Here is a 14,902-nt window from a genome sequence, read left to right as displayed (position 1 = left end):
TTTCTTGCCTCTGGGCCTTTGCACAAGTTGTTCCCTCTGTGCAGAACTGCTTTCTTCTATTCTTAAAATCTCTGCTCTGAAAGGCCTTCTTCATCTAACTACCCTGGCTAGATGAAGCCTGCAATCTGTTTCCTTCAGAGTAATGTCACAGTGCATAATGACATGCTAGGATCTTTACTACACCTTCACTGTCTCTCCTCTGGGCTGGGAGCCCCAGGAGAGCAGGAAATCTGTCCGTCTTAAGGAAAGATGTCATTGCAGCAGCTCACTCACCGCCTGGCACAGAGTATGTGCTCATTTTGCTGAATGAGTGACTGAATAAATAAAAGAGTTAAAGAGAGATCAAGAGAGAAAAAAGGGAGGAGGGATAAATGAAGGGAGAGAGATAAAAAGAAAGAGAGATGGAGGGAAGAAGAAAGAAAGGAGAGAGGAAGGGAGGAAGGGAGGGAAGCTTATGACCTGTTTTTGTACAGGCCTTAAGCAAAGAATGTTTTTTGCATTTTTTTTCTTTATTGATTTTTAGAGAGAGAAGAAGGGAGAGGGAGAGAGAGGTAGAAACATTGATGAGAAAGAACATCGATTGGCCACCTCCTACATGTCCTCCACTGGGGATTGGGCCCATCACCTGAGCATGTGCCCTGACTAGGAATCGAACCAGTGACCTCTTGGTGCATGGGTCAATGCTCAACCACTGAGACACACTGGTCGGGCTGTTTTTTACATTTTTAAAGGGTTTTTTTTAAAAAAAAATCAAAGAAGAATGTGCAACAGACTGTATGTGACCTGAAAACCATATTTATTATATGGTCCTTATGTAGGAAAAAATGCCTATCTCTGAGTCACTGCATTAGTTATCTATTGCTATAAAACAAATTACCCTAGCCCTGGCTGGTTTGGCTCAGCAGTTAGAAGATTGGCAGACTGAAGGATCATGGGTTCAATTCCCGATCAAGGGCATGTACCTGGGTTGCAGGTTCAATCCCTGGCACCAGTCGGGGTCATGCAGGAAGCAACCAGTTGATGTGTCTCTCTCACATCAATGTTTTTCTCTCTCTCCTTCCCTCCCTCCCTTCCACTCCATCTAAAAAAAAAAGAAAGAAAGAAAAAAGAAATCAATGAAAAAATATCATCAGGTAAGGATTAACAACAACAAAAGTTACCCTAAAACAGAGGTTTAAAGCAATGAGTATTTATTATCGTTCACAGTTTCCATGGGTTAGGAATCCACAGGGAGCAGCTTAGCTGCATAATTTGGGTTCAGGGGATCTCTCATGAGTTGACCATCAAGATGTCAGCTGGGGCTCTGGCCGGTGTAGCTTAGTGGTTAGAGCATTGGTCCATGCACCAAAAGGTCATGGGTTCAATTGCCAGACGCATGCAGAAGGCAACCAATCTCCACATCGATGTCTCCCTCTCTTCCTCCTTCCTCCACCCCTCCCTTTCACTCTCTAAAAATCAATGGAAAAAATATCCTCGGGTGAGGATTAACAACAAAAATTTTTCTTTTTACAAAAAGATGTCAGCTGGGGCTGCTGTCATCTGAAGAGTTGACTGGAGCTGAAGGAGCCACCTCCATGGTAGCTCACTCACATGGTTGGTGGTTATTAGGGGGAGAACGCAGTTCCCTCCCATGTGGACCTCTCCCCAGGGCTGCTTGATTGTCCTCACAATATGGCAGCTGGCTTTCCCCAGAGCAAGTGATCAAAGAGGAAGAGGAAGGAGGAAGCCAGGGTCTTTTACAACCTCTCTTAAGAAATCACACATCATCGACCATAACACTATTGGTCACATGAGGCAGCACTATTCAGTGCAGGCAAGGACTAGACAAGGTGTGACTACCAGGAGGCAGGGGTCATTGGGTCCATCTTGGAGGCTGCCAACCACTGACAGTATGTGACAGCTTAGGATTTGAACCCAAGCAATCTGGCAACAGAGTCTATGCACTTACCACCATATGCAGATGTCCCTCAAAGGCAAATGTGGGTACACTTTTTTAATGGGCTTTATTTTTAAATCAGATTTTATTTTATTTTTTCCTTTATTGATTTTAGAGAGAGAGGAAGTGACAAGGAGAGAGAGATAGAAACATTGGTGAGAGAGAACATCAATTGGCTGCCTCCTGCATGCCCCCCACTGGGGATCAGGCCCACAACCTGGGCATGTACCCTGACTGGAAATCGAACCGGCGACCTCCTGGTGCATGGGTCGATGCTCAACCGCTGAGCCACATTGGCCAGATTATCTCAGTTTTAAATTTGAGAAAATAGTAGAGAGTTCTCTTATACCCCTGCAATTTTTCCCCTATTATTTTTTCTTTAAAAAAAAATTTTTTTATCCTCACTCGAGGACACTTTTCCATTTTTTATTCAGATAGACGGGGAGGGAGAGAGAGGAAGAAAGAGAGAGATAAACATCGACGTAAAAGGGACATATCAAGTGGCTGCCACCCGCACGACCCAACCAGGGCCAGGGACAAACTGCAACCGAGGTACATGCCCATAGCAGGAACCAAACCCGGGCCTCTCCGGACCACAGGCTGACGCTCTAACCACTGAGCAACCAGCCAGGGCAATATTTTATTTTTTAATTACAGTTGACATACATTATATTAGTTTCAGGTACACCTCAGTGATTAGACATTATATAACTTACTCTGTAATCATTTTGATAAATCTCATACTCGTCTGACACCATACAGTTATTAGAATGTTATTGACTATATTCCCTGTGCTGTACTTTACATTCTCATGATTATTTTGTAACTACCAATTTGTACTTCTAAATCCTTCACCTTTTTCACTCATCCCCCTCTCATCTGGCAACCGTCAAAATGTTTTCTGTATCTATGAGATCTGTTTCTGTTCTGCTTGTTTGTCTATTTTGTTTTTTAGACTCAATTGTTGATAGATATGTAGTTATTGACATTTTATTATTCATATATTTTTTTAATCCCCACCTGCTGACACGTTTACTGGTTCTTAGAGAGAGAAACATCTGTGCAAGCTTCAACCAAGGCTGGGATTGAACCCACAACCTAGGCTATGTGCCCTGACAAGGAATCAAATCCTTGACTGTTTAGTGCATGGGACAATGCCCCAACCAAATCACACTGGCCAGAGCTATTGTTCTTTTTTCTTAACATTTTTTATTGATTTGTAGAGAGAGAGGGAGAGGGGGCGAGAGAAACATCAATATGAGAGCAAAACATCGATCAGCTGCCTCCTGCACATCCCACAGTGCACTTTTCTGAGCTCCAAGAGCCCTGCTTTTGCCTCTGTAACTTGTTTCCTTAGCCCATTTCTTCTACAACTCACTTTTAACTATCTCTGTAACTTTCTAAATAAACTTTCTTTTATAATTTGAGTTCTTGGCTCTGAATTCTTTCTTTGCTGAACTCAAGAACTGAGGTCCAAGTTCACCAGTAACAACAGGTGCTGTTTTTCTGACAAAATCACCAGTAACAGGGCCTTCCAGGAGGTGCAGGCCAAGGTCAGCCTCTGCCTGTGTTCTGCCTGGGACCACCCGGTATGAATTATAAAACAATCTGCAGGTGGCTGCTATTTGTGCTGGGCTTGGAGATGCCCCGGAGAGGCCAAGCTGTGAACCAAGGCCAGCTGCTGCTGGTACTGACGCTGGGAGCACTTAGCAAGAGGAATGGGGCTCGCCAAGGCCAGATGCTGCTTGTTTGAGAGATTTTAGTAAAGTCTGAAGCATGAGCCAAGACAGAGCATTCTATGGAAAAGCCACTGGAAACAGCTGGATGGCCCACAAGTTGGATGGGGCAGGATCTCAGGAAATCATCAAGGCAGGGCGAACCGTGATAGCCAGGCTGATAGAGACTCAGATCCTGCCAGCTCTCTGGGGCTCAGAAGAGGAACAATGGCCTCTGCCAGCACTTCTATCTGGGAGAAAGCTGTCTCCCCAACCCCCAGCTCTCGCCCTGATGCCAGACAGTTTATTTCCTTCCCATACGTCCCTGTTGCCTTTCAAGCTGCTGCCCCAGTGCTGGAGCTCAGAACAGGTAAGTCCAAGTAAGTCCCTTTGGGCCCCTTAAGAGGAACTGCCAGGGACTTCATTAGCCCTCCATCTCCCTCAGCAACAATCCCCGCTAGTTTTTACAGCACAAGTTATGGGGACTTCTCTTCCTGGACTGGAGCCCTAGGCTGGGGGGCTTGGTGTGGGGCTGGGACCCCCTTCTTCCTCATTAAATTAACTCACCCCTAATGCAACAGCTGGAACTGCTTCTCCTGAGTGAGGCATGTGATGTTAGCTGAGTTTTGTTTTTTTTGTTGTTGTTTTCTTTTTTCAGATTGCATTAAGGTATTTTTTAAATCTTTATTGTTGAATGTATTACAGATGTTCCTCATTTTTCCCCCATTGACCCCCTCCTCCCCACTCCCGCCCCCCTCCGGCCTCCCTCCTGGCTTTTCCCACACTGTTCTGTGTCCATTGGTTATGCATATAAGTTCTTTGGTTTATCCCCCCCCCAAACCCCCTTCTCTTTGAGGTTTGTCAGTCTAGCAACCAATTTGTTCTTCTTAATCCCTTCACCTTTTTCACCCATTCCCCCAACCCCCCTCCCAGCTGGCAACCAACAAAATGTTCTCTATATCTATGAGAATGTTTCTGTTCTGCCTGTTCATTTTGTTTGTAGATTCCATTGGTTTTTTGGGGGATTTTTTTTTTTAATTTTTTTTTTATCCTCACCCGAGGACACTTTTTCATTCTTTGTTCAGATAGAGCAGGAGGGAGAGAGAGAGAGAAACATCGATGTGAAAGGGACACATCCAGTGGCTGCCACCTGCACGACCAACCAGGGCCGGGGACAAACTGCAACCGAGGTACATGCCCTTAGCGGGAACCGAACCCGGGTCTCTCCGGACCGCAGGCCGACGCTCTAACCGCTGAGCCAAACCGGCCAGGGCTAGATTCCATTGTTAATAGATACATATTCATTTCCATTTTGTTTGTTCATATATTTTATCTTTTTCTTCAAAAAGACCCTTCAACATTTCATGCAATAATGGTTTGGTGCTGATGAACTCCTTTAACTTTTTCTTGTCCGGAAAACTCTTTATATGGCCACCGATTCTAAATGACAGCTTTGCAGGATAAAGTAATCTTGGTTGTAGGTTCTTGCTTTTCATCATTCTGAACATTTCTTGCCACTCCCTTCTGGCCTGCAAAATTTCTTTTGAGAAATCAGGTGACAGTCTTATGGGAACTTCCTTGTAGGGAACTAACTGCTTTTCTCTTGCTGCTTTTAAGATTCTCTCCTTGTCTTGAACCTTTTGCATTTTGATAATGATGTGTCTTGGTGTGGGCCTCTTGGGGTTCATCTTGTTTGGGACTCTCTGTGCTTCCTGGACTTGTATGTCTGTTTCCTTCACCAAGTTAGGGAAGTTTTCTGCCATTATTTCAAATAGGTTTTCAATTTCTTGTTCTCCCTCTTCTCCTTCTGGCACCCCAAAGATGCGAATGTTGGCAAACTTAAAGTTGTCCCAGAGGCTCGTTAACACTATCCTCATTTTTTTTTATTCTTTTTTCTTTTTGCTGTTCTGATTGGGTGTTTTTTGCTTCCTTATATTTCAAATTGATGGTTTGCTTCTTGGCTTTACCTACTCTACTATTGAATCTGTGTAAATTTTTCTTTATTTCAGTTAGTGCCTCCTTCGTTTCTGACTGGTCCTTTTTTATGCTCTTGAGGCCCTCACTAAGTTCGCTGAGGTTCTCACTAAGTTCATTGAGCATCCTTATAAACAGTATTTTAAACTCAGCATCTATTAAGTGGCTTATCTCCATTTCACTTAATTCTTTTCCTGGAGATTTTTTCTGTTCTTTCATTTGGGACCTGTTTCTTTGTCTCCTCATTTTGGCTGCCTCCCTGTGTTTGTTTCTATGTATTACTTAACGAGAGGTATGGGGCTATCTGAGACCAGATGCTGCTTGTTTGAAAGGATTTAGGAAAACCTGAAGCAGGATCCAAGACAGGCCAATCCTATGGTAAAGCAACTGGCAACAGCTTGGGTGGGCCTGAAAGTTGGGTGGGGCGGGGCCTCAGGGAGTCACCAGGGCGGGGCTACCAGTGTGAGCCAGGTTGCTGGAGGCCCAGATATGGCGGCTGTCTGCCGCCCCAGGGAAGGGCTCACCAAAGGAACAAAGGCCTCTGACAGCACGTTTGTCCCAGAGAAAGCCCCCTCTCCAGCCCTCGCTCCAGTGCCAAACAGCTCAGTTCTTCCCTGTATGTCTCTGGCGCCCCTCGAGCTGCCTCCCCTGCCCTCGAGCTGCCTCCCCTGCCCTCGAGCTGCCTCCCCTGACCTCGAGCTGCCTCCCCTGCCCTCGAGCTGCCTCCCCTGACCTCGAGCTGCCTCCCCTCCCCTCCCCTCGCCTCCAAGCTTAGAGGGAGTGAGTCCAATAAGTTTGTGCGCAAGCCCTTTAAGAGCAGCTGCCTGGGGCTCCAGCCACCTCAGCCTCCCTGAGTCTCAGTTCCCGCTGGTTTTTCCAGCCAGAAGTTATGGGGACTTCTCTTCCTGGCGCTGGAACCTTGAGTGGGGTGCCTGGTGTGGGATGGGGACGCCTCAGTCCTCAGGGAGGACCTTCCCAGCCGAGGTATCCTCCTGATTTTTATCTGCCACACGTGGGTGAGGGACCAGCCTGTCTGCCTCCACCCCTCCTACCAGTCTTGATGTGGCTGCTTCTTTAACTTCATAGTTGTAGGACTTCCATTCAGCTTGATTTCAGGCGGTTTTGAATGATGGTTGTTCTGTAGTTTAGTTGTAACTTTGATGTGGTTGTGGGAGGACACGATACCGCGTTTACCAACGCCGCCATCTTGACCAGAAGTCCTGCTGAGTGTGTTCTTGGATGAGGACCTGTGTTGCTCCTCATGAAACTAGATGAGAAATGAGTCCCGTATGTGTAGAAGCTGGAAGGGCCTGGCGCTGCCAGGAGTTGACCTAGCCCAGGAAGCCGCAGTTCTTCCCCAGCCTTTGTTCTGTTGGTTGGTATTGATGATGGCTGCTTTTCCAGGTTTGCATTGGTCAATCTGGAGTGCAGTAGAGTGACTCTTTGTGATGGTAAATTTTTGTTGTTGTTGTTTTGTGTTTTTTTATCCTCACCTGAGGATATTTTTCCATTTTTTGTTCAGATAGAGTGGGAGGGGGAGAGATAGAGAGAGAAACATCGACGTGAAAGGAACACATCGAGTGGCTGCTACCCACACGACCCAACCAGGGCCGGGGACAAACTGCAACCGAGGTACGTGCCCTTAGCGGCAACCGAACCCAGGTCTCTCTAGACCGCAGGCCGACACTCCAACCGCTGAGCCAGACCGGCCAGGGCTGCAATGGTAAATTTTTAAAAGACCTGCTCACAGCAGTAAGTTGTTCTGAACACATGCATATTTCAATTCATGTCTTCTCAAAGTGGGAAATTCATCATTGCTTATGTAACATTTATAGAACTCAAGCAGTGAGAGGTTGTACCTAGCTTTCAGCTCATCATTGATTTGCAGCTGAATCATTTTGTGTTGTAGGTTATCAGGCACATCGAATAGTGTAGCAAAGATGTTCAGTTCCATTTGTTTACTTTTCACATCCTTGAATCTTTTTTTTTTCAATTTTATTTTTATTTTATTTTATTTTATTTTTTAATTTTATTTTTGTTATACAGCGATACCTCGGTTCTCGAACGCCTCGGTTTTCGACCAAATGGAGATTCGAGAAACTTTTGTCTCGGAATCCGAACAAATATTTGGAACTCGAACTTCCGAGATGAGCCGAGTTGAGCCGAATGGCGTTCATTCGGCCCAGCGCGCCTTGCTTGCGTCATCAGTGTGAGTGCAGAGAGTCACGCTTTGTGGAGTCACGCTTTCCTATTGGGTTTCATTGCTTCGGTTCTCGAACAATTCGGTTCTCGACCGTCCTCCTGAAACGAATTATGTTCGAGAACCGAGGTATCACTGTAGATGTTTCTCCTTTTTTACCCCATTGACACCCTCCTCACCATCTCCCCCGCCCCATCCCCAGCTTTGTTGTCCATGTCCATTGGTTATGCATACATGCATACAAGTTCTGTGGTTTATCTCTTCCCACCCCCCTTCACCCTCTCTTCTGAGGGTTGTCAGTCTATACCCTACTTCCATGTTTCTGGGTCTACCCTATGCCTCAGACTGTTATATTCATTATATTCCATATATAAGTGAGATCATGTGGTATTTGTCTTTTTCTGCTTGGCTTGTTTCACTTAGGATAATACTTTCCAGGTCCCTCCATGTTGTCTCAAAGGATAAGAGATATTTCCTTCTTACAGCTGCATAGTACTCCATTGTGTATATGTACCACAGCCTTTTTATCCATTCGTCTACTGATGGAAACTTGGGCTGTTTCCATATCTTAGCTATTGTAAATAGTGCTGTTATGAACATGGGGGTACATATATTCCTTCTGATTGGTGTTTCAGGCTTCTTAGGGTATATTCCTAGAAGCGGGATCACTGGATCATATGGAAGTTCAATTTTTAATTTTTTGAGGTAACACCATATTGTTTTCCATAGTGGCTGCACCAGTCTGCATTCCCACCAGCAGTGCACTAGAGTCCCCTTTTCTCCACACCATCACCAACATTTGTTGTTTGATGATTTATTGATGGCGGCCATTCTGACAGGTGTGATGTGATACCTCATTGTTGTTTTAACTTGCATCTCTCTGATGATTAGTGATGTTGAGCATTTCTTCATATTTTACTTGACTATTTGTATGTCCTTTTTGGAGAGGTGTCTATTTAGCTCCTCTGCCCATTTTTTAATTGGGTTCTTTGTCTTCGTTTTGTTGAGTTGTATGAGTACTCTATATATTTTGGAAATTAACCCCTTATCTGATGTATCATTGTCAATGATGTTCTCCCATACAGTGGGTTGCCTTTCCATTTTGATGATTGTTTCTTTCGCTGTGCAGAAGCTTTTTAGTTTGATGTAGTCCCATGTGTTTATTTTTTCCTTTGTTTCTGTTGCCTTAAGTGATGTATCAGTGAAAATTCTGCTGTGTATAATGTCCAAAATTTTGTTGCCTACATTTTATTCTAGAATTTTTATAAATTCATGGGTCACATTTAAGTCTTTTATCCATTTTGAGTTTATTTTTGTGTATGGTGTAAGAGGATGGTCTAATTTTATTATTTTTTTTTTTGCATGTAGTTGTCCAATTTTCCCAATACCATTTATTAAAGAGGCTGTCTTTACTCCACTGTATGCTCTTGCCACCTTTGTCAAATATTAATTGAGCATATTGCCTTGGGTCCATTTCTGGGTTCTCTATTCTGTTCCACTGGTCTATATGCCTGTTCTTGTGCCAGTACCAGGCTGTTTTGATTACAGTCGCTTTGTAGTATAACCTGATGTCTGGTATTGTGATCCCACCTACTTTGTCCTTCTTTTTCAAAATTGCTGTCGCAGTTCAGAGTCTTTTTTGGTTCCATATGAACTTTCAAAGTATTTGTTCTAGTTCTGTGAAATATGTCGTTGGTATTTTGATGGGGATTGCATTGAATCTATAGATTGCTTTGGGTAATATGGACATTTTAATGATGTTAATTCTTCCAATCCATGAACAAGGTATGTGTTTCCACTTTTTTATATCTTCCTCTATTTCTTTTTTCAATGTCCTGTATTTTTCTGCAAAAGGTCCTTTACTTCTTTGGTTAAGCTTATTCCTAGGTATCTTAATTTTTTTGCCACGATGGTAAATGGGATTGTTTTTTCAGTTTCTCTTTCTGTGAGTTCATCATTGGTGTATAAGAATGCCGTCGATTTCTTGACGTTAATTTTGTATCCTGCTACTTTGCCAAATTCATTTATTAAGTCTAGTAGATTTTTGATGGAGTCTTTAGGGTTTTCTATATATAATATCATGTCATCTGCAAATGATGACAGTTTCACTTCCTCCTTTCCAATTTGGATCCCTTTTATTTTTTCCTCATGTCTGATTGCTGTGGCTAAGACTTCCAGTACTATGTTAAATAAGAGTGGCAAAAGTGAACATCCCTGTCTTGTTCCTGTTCTTAAGGGAAATGCTTTTAGTTTGAGTATGATGTTGGCTGTAGGTTTTTCATATATGGCCTTTACTATGTCTAGATATGATCCCTCTATTCCCACATTGCTGAGTGTTTTTATCAGAAATGGATGCTGGATTTTGTCAAATGCTTTTTCAGCATCTATTGATATGATCATGTGGGTGGTGGTGGTGTTGTTAATCCTCACCCGAGGACATTTTTTTTGATATTTTGTTCAGATAGAGTGGGAGGGAGAGAGAGAGAGAGAAACATCGACGTGAAAGGGACACATCGAGTGGTTGCCACCCATACGATCCAACCAGGGCTGGGGACAAACTGCAACCGAGGTACATGCCCTTAATGGGAACCAAACCTGGGGCTCTCCAGACCACAGGCCAATGCTCTAACCACTGAGCCAAACCGGCCAGGGCAATCATGTGGTTTTTATTCTTCATTTTGTTTATGTGGTGTATCACATTTATTGATTTGCAAATATTGTACCAGCCTTGCATCCCTGGGATGAATCTCACTTGGTCATGGTGAATAATTTTTTTGATATATTGCTGGATCTGATTCGCTAGTATTTTGTTCAGGATTTTGGCGTCATGTTCATCAGAAATATTGGCCTGTAGTTTTCTTTCTCTGTAGTGTCTTTTTCTGGTTTTGGAATTAGAATTATGCTGGCCTCATAAAACAAGTTTGGAAGTCTTCCTTCTTCTTGAATTTTTTGAAATAGTTTGAGGAGAATGGGTGTTAGTTCTTTTTTGAACGTTCGGTAAAACTCCCCCGTGAAGCCATCTGGGCCTGGGCATTTGTTTGCTGGGAGAGTCTTTATTACCTCTTCAATTTCCTTAGTTGTTATTGGTCTGTTCAAGTTTTCTATCTCTTCCCGGTCCAGTTTTGGGAGACTGTGTGTTTCTAGAAATTTGTCCATTTTGCTTAGATTGTCAAATTTGTTGCCATATAATTGTTCACAGTAGCTGTTAACAATCTTTTGTATTTCTGTGGGGTCCGTTGTTACTTCTCCTCTTTCATTTCTGATTTTGTGTATTTGGGTTCTCTCTCTTTGTTTCTTGGTGAGTCTAGCTAAGGGTCCATCAATCTTGTTTATCTTTTCAAAAAACCAGCTCTTTGTTTCACTGATCCTTTGAATTGTTTTTTTGGTCTCTGTCATTTATTTCTGCTCTGATCTTTACTATTTCCTTCCTTCTACTTGCTCTGGGGTTTTCTTTTTGTTTGCTTTCTAATTCTTTTTTTTAATTTTTTTTTTTTTATCCTCACCTGAGGACACTTTTCCATTTTTTGTTCAGATAGAGTGGGAGGAAGAGAGAGAGAGAGAGAAACATCCATGTGAAAGGGACACATCGAGTGGCTGCCACCCACACAATCAACCAGGGTCGGGGACAAACTGCAACCAAGGTACACGCCCCTAGCGGGAACCGAACCCGGGTCTCTCTGGACCGCAGGCTGATGCTCTAACCACTGAGCAAAACTGGCCAGGGCTTCTTTCTAATTCTTTAAGTTGTGAGGTTAGACAGTCAATTAGAAATTTTTCTTGTTTCTTGAGGTAGGCCTGTAGTGCTATGAACTTCCCTCTCAGAACTGCTTTTGCTGCATCCCATAGATTTTGTGTTGTTGTGTGTTCATTTTCATTGGTTTCCAGGAAGTTTTTAATTTCTTCCTCAGTAACCCATTCATTGTTTAATAACATGCTATTTAGCCTCCGTGTGTTGAAATGTTTTTGCATGTTTTTGTTGCAATTGATTTCTAGTTTCATGCCATTGTGATCTGAGAAGATGCTTGATATGATTTCAATCTTCTTGAACTTGTAGAGATTTAGTTTGTGTCCTATCATGTGGTCTATCTTTGAGAATGTCCCATGTGCACTTGAGAAGAATGTGAATTCTGTAGTTTTGGGGTGTAATTCTCTGTAGATATCTATTAAATCCATTTGGTCTAGTGCTTCATTTAGAGACTCTGTGTCCTTGCTAATTTTTTTTTAGAGAATCTATCCAGTGGTGTCAACGGGGTGTTGAAGTCCCCTGCTATGATTGTATTGCTGTCGATTTCTCCTTTGAAGTCCTCCAGAAGATTTTTAATATATTTTGGTGCTCCTATATTGGGTGCATATATGTTTATCAAGGTTATATCTTCCTGTTGGATAGATCCTTTCAATATTATGTAGTGGCCTTCTTTGTCTCTAGTTATGGTCTTTATTTTGAAATCTATTTTATCGGATATGAGTATTGCTACCCCAGCTTTTTTTTTTTTTTAATCATCCTCACCCGAGGACCTTTTTCCATTTTTTTTTTGTTCAGGTAGAGTGGGAGGGAGAGAGAGGAACAGAGAAAGAGAGAAACATCAACGTGAAAAGGACACATCGAGTGGTCGCCACCCGCACAACCAACCAGGGCCGGGGACAAACTGCAAACAAGGTACATGCCCTTAGCGGGAACCGAACCCGGGTCTCTCCGGACCGCAGGCCGATGCTCTAACCGCTGAGCCAAACCAGCCAGGGCTACCCCAGCTTTTTTTTAGCTTTCCGTTTGCTTGGAATATTTTTTTCCATCTCTTCACTTTCAACCTATGTGAGTCTTTTGTTGTGAGTTGGGTCTCTTGTAAACAACATATAGATGTCAGGCTTTCTTATCCAATCAGCTACTCTGTGTCTTTTTATCAGAGCATTCAGTCCATTTACATTTAAGGTGATTATTGATATGTACTTATTTATTGCCATTTTTGTTTAGTTGGGTTTTATTTTTCTTCCTATTTCTTCTACTAATTACGGCAGTCCTTTGAACATTTCTTGCAGTGCTGGTTTGGTGCTAATGTATTCCCTTAGCCTTTTTTTTGTCTGGGAAGCTCTTTATTTGACCTTCTATTTTGAATGACAGCCTTTCTGGGTAGAGTAGTCTTGTATTCAGATCCTTGTTTTTCATGACCTTGATTACTTCATGCCATTCCCTTCCTGTCTGTAGTGTTTCTTGTGAGAAGTCAGCTGAGAGCCTTATGGGGTTTCCTTTGTAGGTTACCTGTTGCTTATCTCTTGCTGCTTTTAGGATTCTCTCCTTGTCTTTAATTTTTGGCATTCTAATTACTATGTGTCTTGGTGTGGGTCTGTTTGGGTTCTTCTTACTTGGGGCTTTCTGTGCTTCCTGAACTTGAATGCCTTCTTCCTTCACCAAATTAGGGAAGTTTTCTGTCACTGTTTCTTTGAATATATTCTCTAACCCTTGCTCCTTTTCTTCTTCTTCATGGACTCCTATGATGCGAATATTATTACGTTTCCAGTTGTCCCACAGTTCTCTTAAGCTGTCTTCCTGTTTTTAATCGTTTTTTCCTTTTGGTTTTCTGATTGGTTGATTTTTTTCTACCCTGTCTTCTAATTCACTGATCCGGTCCTCAACTTCCTCTACTCTGCTCTTTAGACCTTCCAATGTGTTCTTTATTTCTGATATGTCACTCTTGATTTCTTCTTGGTGGTTTTTAATTTCCAATTGGTTTATTTTCAGCATCTCTGTTCTTACTCATGCTGTTGAGCTTCCTCAAGATCATGCTCTGAATTCTAGCTCTGTTAACTTGCCTAACTGCTCCACATTGATCTCATCTTCGGTGGAGGTCTCTTGTTCTTTCATTTGGATTTATTTCTGTTTCACCATTTTGATTATCACAGTGGGCTTTGGAGCCTGCCATGTTTTCCCTGTGGGTGTTGGTGTTCTGCTGTTTGTGGCTCCCTCTCCTGGGTTTAGATGAGTGAGGGAGGACCCACGTTAAACACCACTATCAAGTCTTACTTTCCTGGTTAGAGTTGCTAGCCCAGGAATGGTACTGTTATCCTCTAGCTTTTTGCCTGGAGGCTAGCAGTCCAGGTTATTTGAAAAGTTTTGGGTTGCTAGTTGATTGAAAAACTCCCTCAGGTGCTAGGGGTAAGGGGATTTCCTGAGGGCAGATGCTGGTTATTAGTGAGCCTCAATTTGCATTTCAATGGCCCACAGGGTGGGTTGGCTCTCTGAGGGAGGGGCTGCTGCCTCTCCCCAGAGCCCTGGGAAGGAGCAATATGGCCACTGTCCTGTGTGGCTGCAACTCAGCAAAAGCTCTGAGCACGCTCCAAATCCCAAGTGTCCCTACACAGTCCCAGTCCAGTGTGCCCTCCCTCTGCCGGAGCCCAAGGTGAGTGGCTGTGGCTATTTTAGCCTCTGTCCCAGCTCTGCGCTGTGGAGCTGCTTGGGAGTGTAACCCGAGGGCGCTGTTCCCAGCTAAGGCCGCTGCCCAGCTGCCCAATGTGGGCTCCCAGCCCCCCTCTCGCGCCTTCACAATCCTACCAGGATCGAGTCAGTGTCTCTGGTTATGTGGTCCTCACAAGCTGCTTTTCTGTTGCCTTTTCCCATCGATTTGTCTGTGTTTTAGTTGTAATTCTAGTTTGGTCCTGGGAGATGGTCTGTGTAGCTTTCATTCACTCCACCGCCATTTTGGAATCACGTCCTTGAATCTTTCATTAAATACCTCAATTAGCATAGAAGGCTTTTGTTCTTCCAGAGTGGGGAAATGCACCATGTTATTCCTTTCAAGTTGCACTTTCCACAACCTTAATTTAGCTTCAAATGATTTCACAGGCTGTTTGAAAGCAGGGAGCTGAGAAGCTGGTTGGGGCCATGTAGCTTGATGTTCAGCACTGAGAGGTGCTTGGTAATGTCCATCATGAACACTAAATCACACAGTCACTTGCTATCATTGAGTTCCCTGACAGGTTTTCCCTTCATCTCCATGAATTGCTTGACTTCATCCCACAGTTCATAAAACCTCATGAGCATGTTCCTGTGACTCAGCCACAGGATGATAAACAAGATCACCATAC

This window comes from Molossus molossus, unplaced genomic scaffold, assembly GCF_014108415.1.
Source record: "Molossus molossus isolate mMolMol1 unplaced genomic scaffold, mMolMol1.p scaffold_m16_p_4, whole genome shotgun sequence".
Taxonomy (NCBI): Eukaryota; Metazoa; Chordata; class Mammalia; order Chiroptera; family Molossidae; genus Molossus; species Molossus molossus.
The sequence above is the reverse complement of the archived record's forward strand: the minus strand, read 5'-3'. Positions refer to the sequence as shown.